Here is a 10,082-nt window from a genome sequence, read left to right as displayed (position 1 = left end):
CTTACTTTACTTTGATGGCTGCTTTTCCGGTCCCATACAGCAGGGGAACCCCTCTCTCTACAGGACCTCCACTGTCGTTTTACCTTGTTCGTTCAGAGTATTTAACGTTTCATTTCGCGTATTGTTCATTTGCTGTTAAATCGTCATTGTCAAAAGACTCATGAAATAAGAAAGTCATCAGTTTCCTCTTGACAGCCTTAATGTCTTCAATCATTCGAATGTTTCGTGGGAGCTTATTATATATTCTCGGGGCCGCATATTTAAAGGCTTTGGGGCCTACAGTAGACATATATCTAGGTTCCAATAGTTTGAAGCCATCTGTAACTATTCTCGTGGCTGCACAATATGTAGCAATTCTCTTAAGTATTTTGGACGCCCGGTTCTGATAACTTTGTGGGTTATTGTACATATTTTAAATTTAATTCTCGCTTTAATTGGCAGACAGTGTAAATCGATTAGTATAGGGGTGATCCTTTCTCTAGGTGGGACACCTCTTATCAGTCTTGCTCCTCTGTTAATTATATTTTGTAATTTCTTAAGTTGCACTTTTGGTAAATTGTAATAGATAGAGTTGCAGTAGTCAATCCTGGTAATAACACAGTTTATCACAAGTTTCTTTACAGAATCTTCGTCCAGGTACATTTTTATAGACGCAATATTTCTTAGATGATAACCAGCAGTTTTTATTTCATTATCTATTTGGGCATTTAGAGACAGGTTACAGTCAAGAAATACACCTAGATCTCGAACTTTACTGGATATCGGCACCGAGTCATTATTCATGTTCAATTCAATATCACCTAAGTTTCTTACGCTGTTTCTATTGCCCACCACCATGAATTCAGTTTGCTCTCATTTAATTTTAGTTGTTTAAATGTCACACATTCTCTTACACTTTCAAGGATTTGGTTTAGAGTTTCAGTAGTGTCACGTATATCATCTATGGAGAAGTAAAATTGTGTGTCATCTGCAAATAGTTTAAACTTTACGCCATGCCTTTGTAGCATTTTCGATAGACCAATAGTACAGATGCAGCATAAGATTGGGCCAAGTACACTCCCCTTGGGGTACCCCTCTGTTTAAGGGTTCATATGATGAATAAGAGTTTCCAATTTGTACACAGTAATTTCTACCAACTAAATAGTCTTTTAGGTATTCGAAGGCTTGATCTTCAACGCCGATGGACCGTAGATAATTTAGTAGCAGTTCATACACCACTGTATCAAAAGCAGCACTGAGATCGAGCAGTATTAAGATACCACATTTATTTTCATCCATCATTTCTTGCATATCATTTACAACAGTGCAGATGGCTGTCTCCGTAGAGTAAGGAGATTGGTTGTCAGGCAAAGCTTCTATTACTTCTAAGTGGCTGCCTAGTAGTTCAATAATTACATACTCAAGCACTTTTGAGACGAAGGATAGATTTGAATAGGACTATATGAGCTTAATTCCTGGTAGTCCAGTGCATTTTTCAGAACTGGTGTGACTATCCATTTTCTCAGATTTAGGAAACTTACATTCATCAATGCTTACATTTGCTATTCTCATTATTATTTCGGATAGACTAGAAAAGTCTCTCTCTCCAATTACTTCAGATATTGGCATAGGATCGATCGCGCAGTTTGTTTTCTTTGCTCTTGATAATTCTGGTGATGTCATCTTGTGTTATGTTGTTAAATCGTTTTAATTTTGTCTGTGTGCCTGGTGTATCATTACTCTGATGTAGAGTATTTACAAATGACCTGGTTATATTTTCAATTTTGTTTTTAAAGAATACTAGAAAACTATTTGCTAGTTCCTGGTCACTGTATCCATCAGGTAGCTTCTTTTCTTTTACATTTCCCATTATACCTTTCAGGAGACGATATGAGTTCATTACTTTTCGCTCATGACTGAAGAAGACTTCCATGCTGAAAAGGGCGTGATATGCCTCAAAAACTTTAGAAAAATTCTGGTGTGTAAAAATGATACTTTGCTGCATTATTGCAGACTTCGTGAATGTCTACAATCTTGGAGAAAAAAAAAGTAGATTTATTTAAGGCAATATATGGATCAATCTTGACACCTTTGTTTTGAGTGATGGCTGTGCTTTGTGCAAGTGGATGTCTTAATAGGGGATTTTTTTTCGGGATCAACCCTATTTTTACTGGACCTGATCCAGTAGTCCCAATCATCGAAATAGTAAGGGTCATCTAACGGGGTGGACTGGCCAATTGGAAGTGTGTTTCTACAACTGCCATTATGTGGACAAGGGTTCTCCCAAGTATTGAAGTGTATTGAAAGGATGAAAATACTGCAATGGTTTTGATATCGGAATTTTTAGCAGGTGTGGTATGGACGATCTATAGGACTGTTAACGGATGACCCAAATTTACTTATATTCATTGGAAATAGAAGGTTAAAAACCAAAATTTTAATAAGAAATTCTTTCAAAAAAGAATTAAGTAGAATATTTACTAGAGAGTACATTTATGATAATTACTTAAATATGTAACATAATTATAAGTTAAGAACGTTTGTACAATAATATTTATTGCATTTTATATATTTATTAATTGATTTAATTTGTATTGAGTTGATTTATAACTTTGTAAAGCAATGTTAAGTTTTTTTTTTTTTTTTTTTTTTTTTTTGTAAAGAATGATTACGTATATAATGTAAATTGCTAAATTGTAATTGTATTCTAATAATAAAAGATAAAAATAAATTTAGTAACTTTATCAGTTTTGACAATATCGTGCTTGTCCTTGATGAATTAACTTATCTCATAATGGAAATAAACTTTCTCTTGGAAGACTTTTAGTGCTCTTTATTGTACAGTATATCGTTGGTGTTTTTCTATGCAGTTTTTGATGTTCCTATCAATTTTTTTCATATTATTATGTTTGGTTTTGGGCATTATTGTTGGAAATAATAGTCTGACTTTTTATTTGTATATCGCCACTTTTCTCTTCTCGATCGGTGTATTATTTCTTTTGGTTATAGTCCAGTTGTTATAAATTTTGTTTACTAAAGCCAAGGTCATGCATAAATACAAACACCGCAGTAAGAGTTTTAATGTAAATTCTAAATTTAATATCCCTCCCTGGCTTGCTATTTTGAGCAATACTAATGTTAAATGTGGTTCCTATCAGGAATCCTGTATCATTACTTTTTTACCACTTTCTTTAAATCAAGAACGATCATATGATCGTTATATTGTTTCGACTGGTCAAGAGTTGAAGTCTGGAACCCGTCGTTGGATCTAGACAGTCGGCTCCAACATATACTTGTGAACTAATCTAAAGTGAGAATTGCCGTAAAAGTACTTTAATTCTCTAACCGAACTGAAGAGGTTCCACGAAGAAATATATAAAGGTAAGAAAGGTAAGATTTCTATATTTAATTGAAATGCATTGCGGTAGGCATATAATCGCAATACCAAATCACAAATTTTACTAGATATCTGGGCAGAGTCGTTATTTATGTTTATTTGATTATCACCCAAGTTCATTACGCCGTTTTACTTTCTCACCACCATAAATTTAGTTTTTAAATATAAAACTTACCCACTGGTTATATAATGGCTAAAGTCTCCTGACGCCCTGGCTGAATTTCAAATCTCGCGCTATCGTATATATATACCAGGTGTACACCAGTGCCCTGGCGGTACCACAGGTGGAACTATACCTACAAGCCCCAGATCTTCTTCTGCCCGCTCCGCTGGCTGTCATATTGAAAATTCGCTCTCGCTGTTTTACTCTGTTTTGACATAATTGGTGATGTACAACCTTTTTTGAGTTTGGACTGTCGTTTAATTGTTCTCCTTTTCATTTAATCTTGAAATCTTTTGGTTCGGGGTTATTTTTATTAATTTAACCTTTGTTTTTTGGTTGTCAGTCTTTCCCTTTACCATTCAATATGGCCAACCCCTCCCCTGTTATTCATAAGTGTGTTAGTGAAGGGTGTCGTACTCGACTCCCTAAGGGTTCTATTGATCCACACAGTATTTGTGTTAAATGTAGGGGGAAACCATGTTCTTTTGATGATCGATGTAATGAATGTTTTTCATTAACGGAATCTGAAAGGGTAACATACGAACGTTATGTTAAAAGACTAGAGAGGGACAGGGTTAGGCGTAGTTCGTCACGATCTGTTGATGTAGCCTCATCTAATATTAATGATCCTATTCCTTCCTCCGTAGTGGTAGATCAACAACTGAAGGATCCTTCTCTTAAAGACATGTTTACCTCTATTCTGGTTCTCAGTGATAAAGTTGAGTCATTAGCGGGGGATAGAAATAAAAAAATTTCTGAATTAAAGGTACTGGAAAATCGTGATTCTGTAGAAAGTGTCTCGAATGTATTCAGTGTTGTGGAGGGTGAGTCTGCACGGTCTTGTCGTTCGCCTAGCCTACGACCTCTTTCGCGCTCTCGAACCCATGAGAGAAGTAAAGTCGGACAGCCAAAGGAAACGAGAAGCTTCATCAATCGTGCAGACGTTCCCTTGAACATTCCTGCTGCCGTAGCACAGGTCGTTCACCCTCATCGTAGGAAAGATGAGGTTGGTACGTTATCCCCATCCTCCGATGAAGGTTCGGGTAGTGAAATCTAGCGTCGTGCGTCCAGACCGCTAAAAAGATCGTATGCGGTCGTTCAGCGTCCAGAATCGCCTGCACGTCCAGGCTGTAGTACGTGGGATTAGCCTGAACGTTTCCGTTCTCCCGACGCTTGTACGCCTGCGAAACGCTCAGATCATGGTGTTCGGGTAGAGAATATACAATCCGATTCAGACTTTGTATCTTTGGCCGATGTTACTATTCATGTACCACCACTTCCTTCAGACTGGCTTTCGTCACCCAAAAAGCGTGGTGATAATGATGTTGATATTCCTTTGAGTAAGGAGTCGAATGTACGAACTAACGATCCTAAGTGGTCTATGCTTTTAGACATGAAACAACAGCTCTCGTCATTCATGGAGTCTTATCAACCGGCTGTTGGCAGTGCGATTGGGCGTCAGACGTCGGACCAGTTGTCTCTAATGCTGACGAGTTATCGCACATGCGGTCTCCCATTCGCAGTGCTCAGCAACAGGTTGATATAGATGAGTCACGTCAGAGAGTTGTTGCCAAACAAATATCGTCTTCCGAACGTAATGAGGAACGCCGACGTCGGCAAGTGGACGCAATGCATCGCCGTGACGATTCTCAGCAGTCAACTTTTAACAATATGAAAGGTCATCATCAACAACTAGGCGTCCACGGGACGACCATCGTCAGTCTACTTATGACGGCAATGAGCGTCGGCGTCAACAGCAAGCGAACGCTGCGCGTTTCACGCGGCGACTTTTGGCAGTTGACTCCTGATACCAAGCGTCGTTCGGTTCAACAACAAGTGGACGCTAAGTGTCCACGCGACAATTCTCGGCAGTTAACCATTGACGTCGAGCGTCAACCTATCCAGGTCGTCACACATCAGTCAACCTCTACCTCTCCTCTTCGGTTGGATGCAGTTATTGATTATGGCAATCAGTCTCATTCAGACTTTGTTCCTTCAGTTCAGGCTGCAGCAGTTGCTGCACTGCCAGAAGATTAACTTGAAGAAAATTCCGATGTGGACGAACCTTTAGAGGAAGTTTCTGATCATGAAGAAGATAAACATTATCAACATGCTGTTGATCTTAGAAAATTTATGTTAATTCTAACGGAGGTTTTTCCTGAACATTTTACCCCTGTGGCCACTCGTTCTCCTCCATCAGAATTTATCTTGGGTAAAGTAACCAAAGTGCCTGTTTATACTAAGATGGTACTTTCACGTTCTTCTAAACGAGCCTTGAAGTTAATGGGTTCCTGGATGGACAAGAAGAGAGCTATTGGCAAATCGGCCTTTGCTTTTCCTCCTGCAAGATTGGCCTCTAATTCCAGTGTGTGGTACGAGACTGGTGAAGTGCTGGGCTTGGGATTTCCTTCTTCTGCCCAGGGGGATTTCTCGAGTTTGGTGGATTCGTCTCGTCGTCTGGCCTTAAGGAAAACAAAGGTATGGTGGTCAATGGCAGAGTTCGACCATTTACTTAAGGGTTTGTTTAGGGCTTTTGAAGTACTAAATTTCCTAGACTGGTCTTTGGGAGCCTTAAGTACGAGGGTATCCAAGATGAAGGACACAGACACTAGTGGCCTTGTTAATTTGATGTTCTGCTTGGACAAAGGTGTGAGGGATGGCTCTAACGAGTTAGCTGCCCTTTTCACAGCTGGAATCCTTAAGAAAAGGGCCACTATGTGTTCTTTTCTCTCGACGGGGGTTTCACCTTACCAGAAAGCAGAACTACTGTTCGCTCCTTTGTCTTCTACCTTGTTTCCGCAAGAGTTGGTAGGGGAGCTTGCCACTGCTCTTACCCAGAGGGCCACGCATGATTTGACCAACATGGCCAGGAAAGTTTTGCCTTCTACCTTTACTTCTCGTAAGCCTAAGGAAGCCTCTACGAGTGTTCGACCTTCTCAGTCCTTTCATGTTAAAGCTCCCGGAAGGGGTGCTTTCAAACCAGACAGCAGAAAACCTAGGAGCAGAGGAACCAAGACCGGCCGAGGTAGAGCCTGACTGCCCTATCCTTCAGACAGCAGTGGGTACCAGGCTGATCTACTTCTGGAAGGACTGGGAGAGGAATGGAGCGGACCCCTGGTCTGTTCAAGTGATAAGGGAGGGTTACAAGATCCTTTTCCTATCGATTCCTCCATTAGTAACAGATCCAGTGGATCTTTCGCCCAAATACAGGGAGGGTCCGAAGAAGCAAGCCATGCGGCTTCAGATGTCTCTATTATTAGAAAAGCAAGCAATAGAGGAAGTGCAGGATGTAACATCGGGATTTTACAACCGACTTTTCTTAGTCCCCAAGAGTTCGGGGGAGTGGAGCCCGGTCCTGGACGTAAGTGTTCTAAATGGTTACGTCCGGAATACGACATTTACACTGGAGACTCAGAAGACGGTTCTTGCAGCGGTAAGGAGGAACGATTGGATGGTCTCGATAGACCTACAAGACACCTATTTCCATATCCCAATACATCCCTGCTGCAGACGTTATCTGAGATTCATGGACGGAAACAAGGTCTTCCAATTCAGGGCTCTTTGTTTCGGACTCAGCACGGCTCCTCTATTATTTACAAAGATCATGCTGAATGTAGCAAGCATGCTGCATTTGAGGGGGATCAGGGCCTCCCTGTACCTGGACGATTGGCTGATAAGAGCCTCCTCAGCCGATTGCTGTTTGAAGGACCTAAGGATAACTCTGGAATTAACCAAGGAACTGGTCCTCCTGGTGAGTTCGAAAAAATCGCAACTGACTCCATCCCAGGAGATTATTTATTTGGGGATGGAGATTCACAGTCCGAGTTTTCGGGCTTTTCCGTCGCCTGTGAGAATACAGTCAGCTCTCCAAAAAATCCAAGCTTTTCTGAAGAAAGAACTCAGTTCCGTAAGGGAATGGATGAGCCTTCTGGGGACACTCTCATCATTAGAGAAGTTTGTGACTCTGGGGAGGTTGCATTTGCGTCCCCTTCAGTTTCATCTCGATCGTCATTGGAAAAAAGGGGACAGTCTCGACAGGGAAACCGTTCCCATCACGAACTCCATCAAGTCTCATCTTCAGTGGTGGAACAACGAGCACAGACTGAAGGAAGGCTTGTCTTTACATCAGAAGAGCTCAGACCTCGTGTTGTGTTCCGACGCCTCAAACTCGGGGTGGGGAGCAACACTGGGGAAGAAGGAACTCTCGGGAGCTTGGACAGGGGAGCAAACATCTCTCCACATAAATCAAAAGGAGCTTTTGGCAATTCATCTGGCCCTCAAAGGCTTCGAAAAGCATATCAGGGGCAAGGTAGTCCAAATCAATGCGGACAGCACTACAGCTCTAGCCTACATAACAAAACAAGGCGGGACCCACTCATGGACTTTGTACGAGATAGCAAGACCTCTTCTCATATGGGCAGAGGAAAGGAAAGTAACACTCTTGACTCGGTTTATTCAGGGAGTCAACAATGTGAGTGCAGACAGACTCGGCAGGAGGGGTCAGATTCTACCCACGGAATGGATTTTACACCGAGACGTCTGCAAAAGTCTGTGGCATTTATGGGGTCGTCCTCTCGTGGATCTCTTTGCAACCGCAAAGACAAAGAGACTGGAGTGTTACTGCTCACCAGTACCAGATCCCAAAGCCTTCCACATAGACTCCTTTCTAATGAATTGGTCACACATGGAGGTTTATGCTTTTCCCCCACGATGTGTGACACACTCTGCTAGTCATAAGAAAAAATGGAATCTCCACGATGTGTGTGACTCTCTCTGCTAGTCATAAGAAAAAATGGAATCTCCACGATGTGTGTGACTCCCTCTGCTAGTCATAAGAAAAATGGATTTGTAAAATTAAATGTATGGGTGCGTTCTTGCAACACCACCACTTGCAACTCTGTGACTTGAAGCAAAGTTTGTATTTATACTTAAAGTATAATGAATTAAATAAAACAAACAATGTCACTGAGTTTACTTAATGCTTCGTTAAGAAAATCAACCCCTTTACATCTTTCCCTTTAGTAAAAAAAATGAATTTAAGAAATTACACTCCCAAATATTTTATCTAAATGATCCTATACCCTGACTGAAAAAATAAAAAATGAAAATTGAATGTGATATCGTAAATCCTATATCTTTAGGTTAACAATTTTACACAATCGTACGAAAATTATCCCTTTAAAAAGATGTACATAAAAATAATATCCCACGAAAAAGTAACAAAATGAAATTACATAGCCTTACTGTCAAAATAAAAAATCGAAATAAGGAACGCCACATGTTCTTACCGTTACCAACACAGGAATTAGGCCTCACTGGAAATTAACACGTGTTTTAGTCTACCACGTTTGTTGTCCTAAAATTTCGTAAATTTCACTTCACTTTTTTTTTAAAACACAAAATAACACATTCATGTAATGCACAATATATTTAATAAATGAAAAATTTTAACCACTGTGATGATAACCACTCAGAAAAAAACAGAACACAAATTTTTCTCACGCCGTTGGCTATCCCGCTAAACAATAGGACTAAATTCTACCACGTGGGTTTTAAAACAAAAGGGTTCGCGGTGTGAACACACGCACTAATAAACACAAAACTTTAACAATGAGAATCGAATGCTTTTGCTGTTTTCTTCCATGGTTCCAACTCCAGTGATAATATAATTTACTTGAAATGAGACTAAGGTTCGTCAAGTCGCTAAAGACAAAAAAGGGGGGAATTTGACTTTAATAAAATTAATTTGAAATTACTGTCTTAGCGAATCCTGACATCGGTCACCAGTATGTTACGGGCCCGTGGTTCGAGTCCGTACTTGCTTAAGGGACTCAAGGGCCATAACAAAAAAATAACAATGGGAAAGGTCGCCAGTCAGCAATAAGACAAGGAATACTGACAAATATATGTATTTACAATAATATTCAAATAAAAAGTAATAAAAGAAAGGGGAACACAACAGATAATTATATTTTAATCTAAGCCACGAGGAGCTTCGAATAGAGTTTGGTGGACCGTGGATGAAACTCTAGCACAGCAATCACGTTCCCTGGAAAGGGAAATAAATTGAATTATTAACAGGACACTTACTTCTACCAGCTGGGAACACGATGAAGTCATTTGGTTAAAACCTTAAAGCAAATTAAATGAAAATGCAAAGCTTAGGGATTTAAACATTACACATGGGAATCAACACTGTCACAGGGTGAATTAATTAAGGATAGAAGCAAACGGCACACGTGGAGGGATATAGGGAATAGGTTAAAAGGTTCAGTGGGTAGGATATTTCTTTAAAGGATAAAAGGAAAAAATGGGATGTGATAAGGAAGGGATGGGAGGTTGGGTAAGGATAACGAGGATCTCAAAATCAGACACCTTACCTTGGTAAAAAGGACTCTAGTTCCTCCCTTGTGGAGGATATGTAAACAGAGGTCCTGCCTCCCTGATGTCTTGAGGGTGAAGAGAGATGGTGGTTCCCTCAAGGAGGTTGAGTCAAGAAGAAACATGCCCACCCGCTCCTAGGCAGACTCGGCTCCCTTTTTG

General features: G+C 40.3%; 1 protein-coding gene across 2 annotated transcripts in view; it reads left to right on the top strand.

Annotated features, from left to right (window-relative positions):
* Positions 1-3,270: 3,270 nt before the first annotated feature.
* The window catches only part of LOC137644024 (uncharacterized), a 244,723-nt gene continuing 237,911 nt past the window's right edge, over positions 3,271-10,082 (top strand). The window contains exon 1 of one of the 2 annotated variants that reach the window (XM_068376907.1): positions 3,271-3,360. The gene's annotated coding sequence lies outside the window, so the exon portion shown is untranslated. Of the gene's footprint in view, positions 3,370-10,082 lie in introns of both variants that reach the window. The other variant, XM_068376908.1, reaches the window with a different exon arrangement.

This window comes from Palaemon carinicauda, chromosome 7 (assembly GCF_036898095.1).
Source record: "Palaemon carinicauda isolate YSFRI2023 chromosome 7, ASM3689809v2, whole genome shotgun sequence".
NCBI classification, from domain to species: Eukaryota; Metazoa; Arthropoda; class Malacostraca; order Decapoda; family Palaemonidae; genus Palaemon; species Palaemon carinicauda.
Note: the sequence above shows the minus strand (reverse complement) of the source record. Positions and strands in the feature narration are given on the sequence as shown.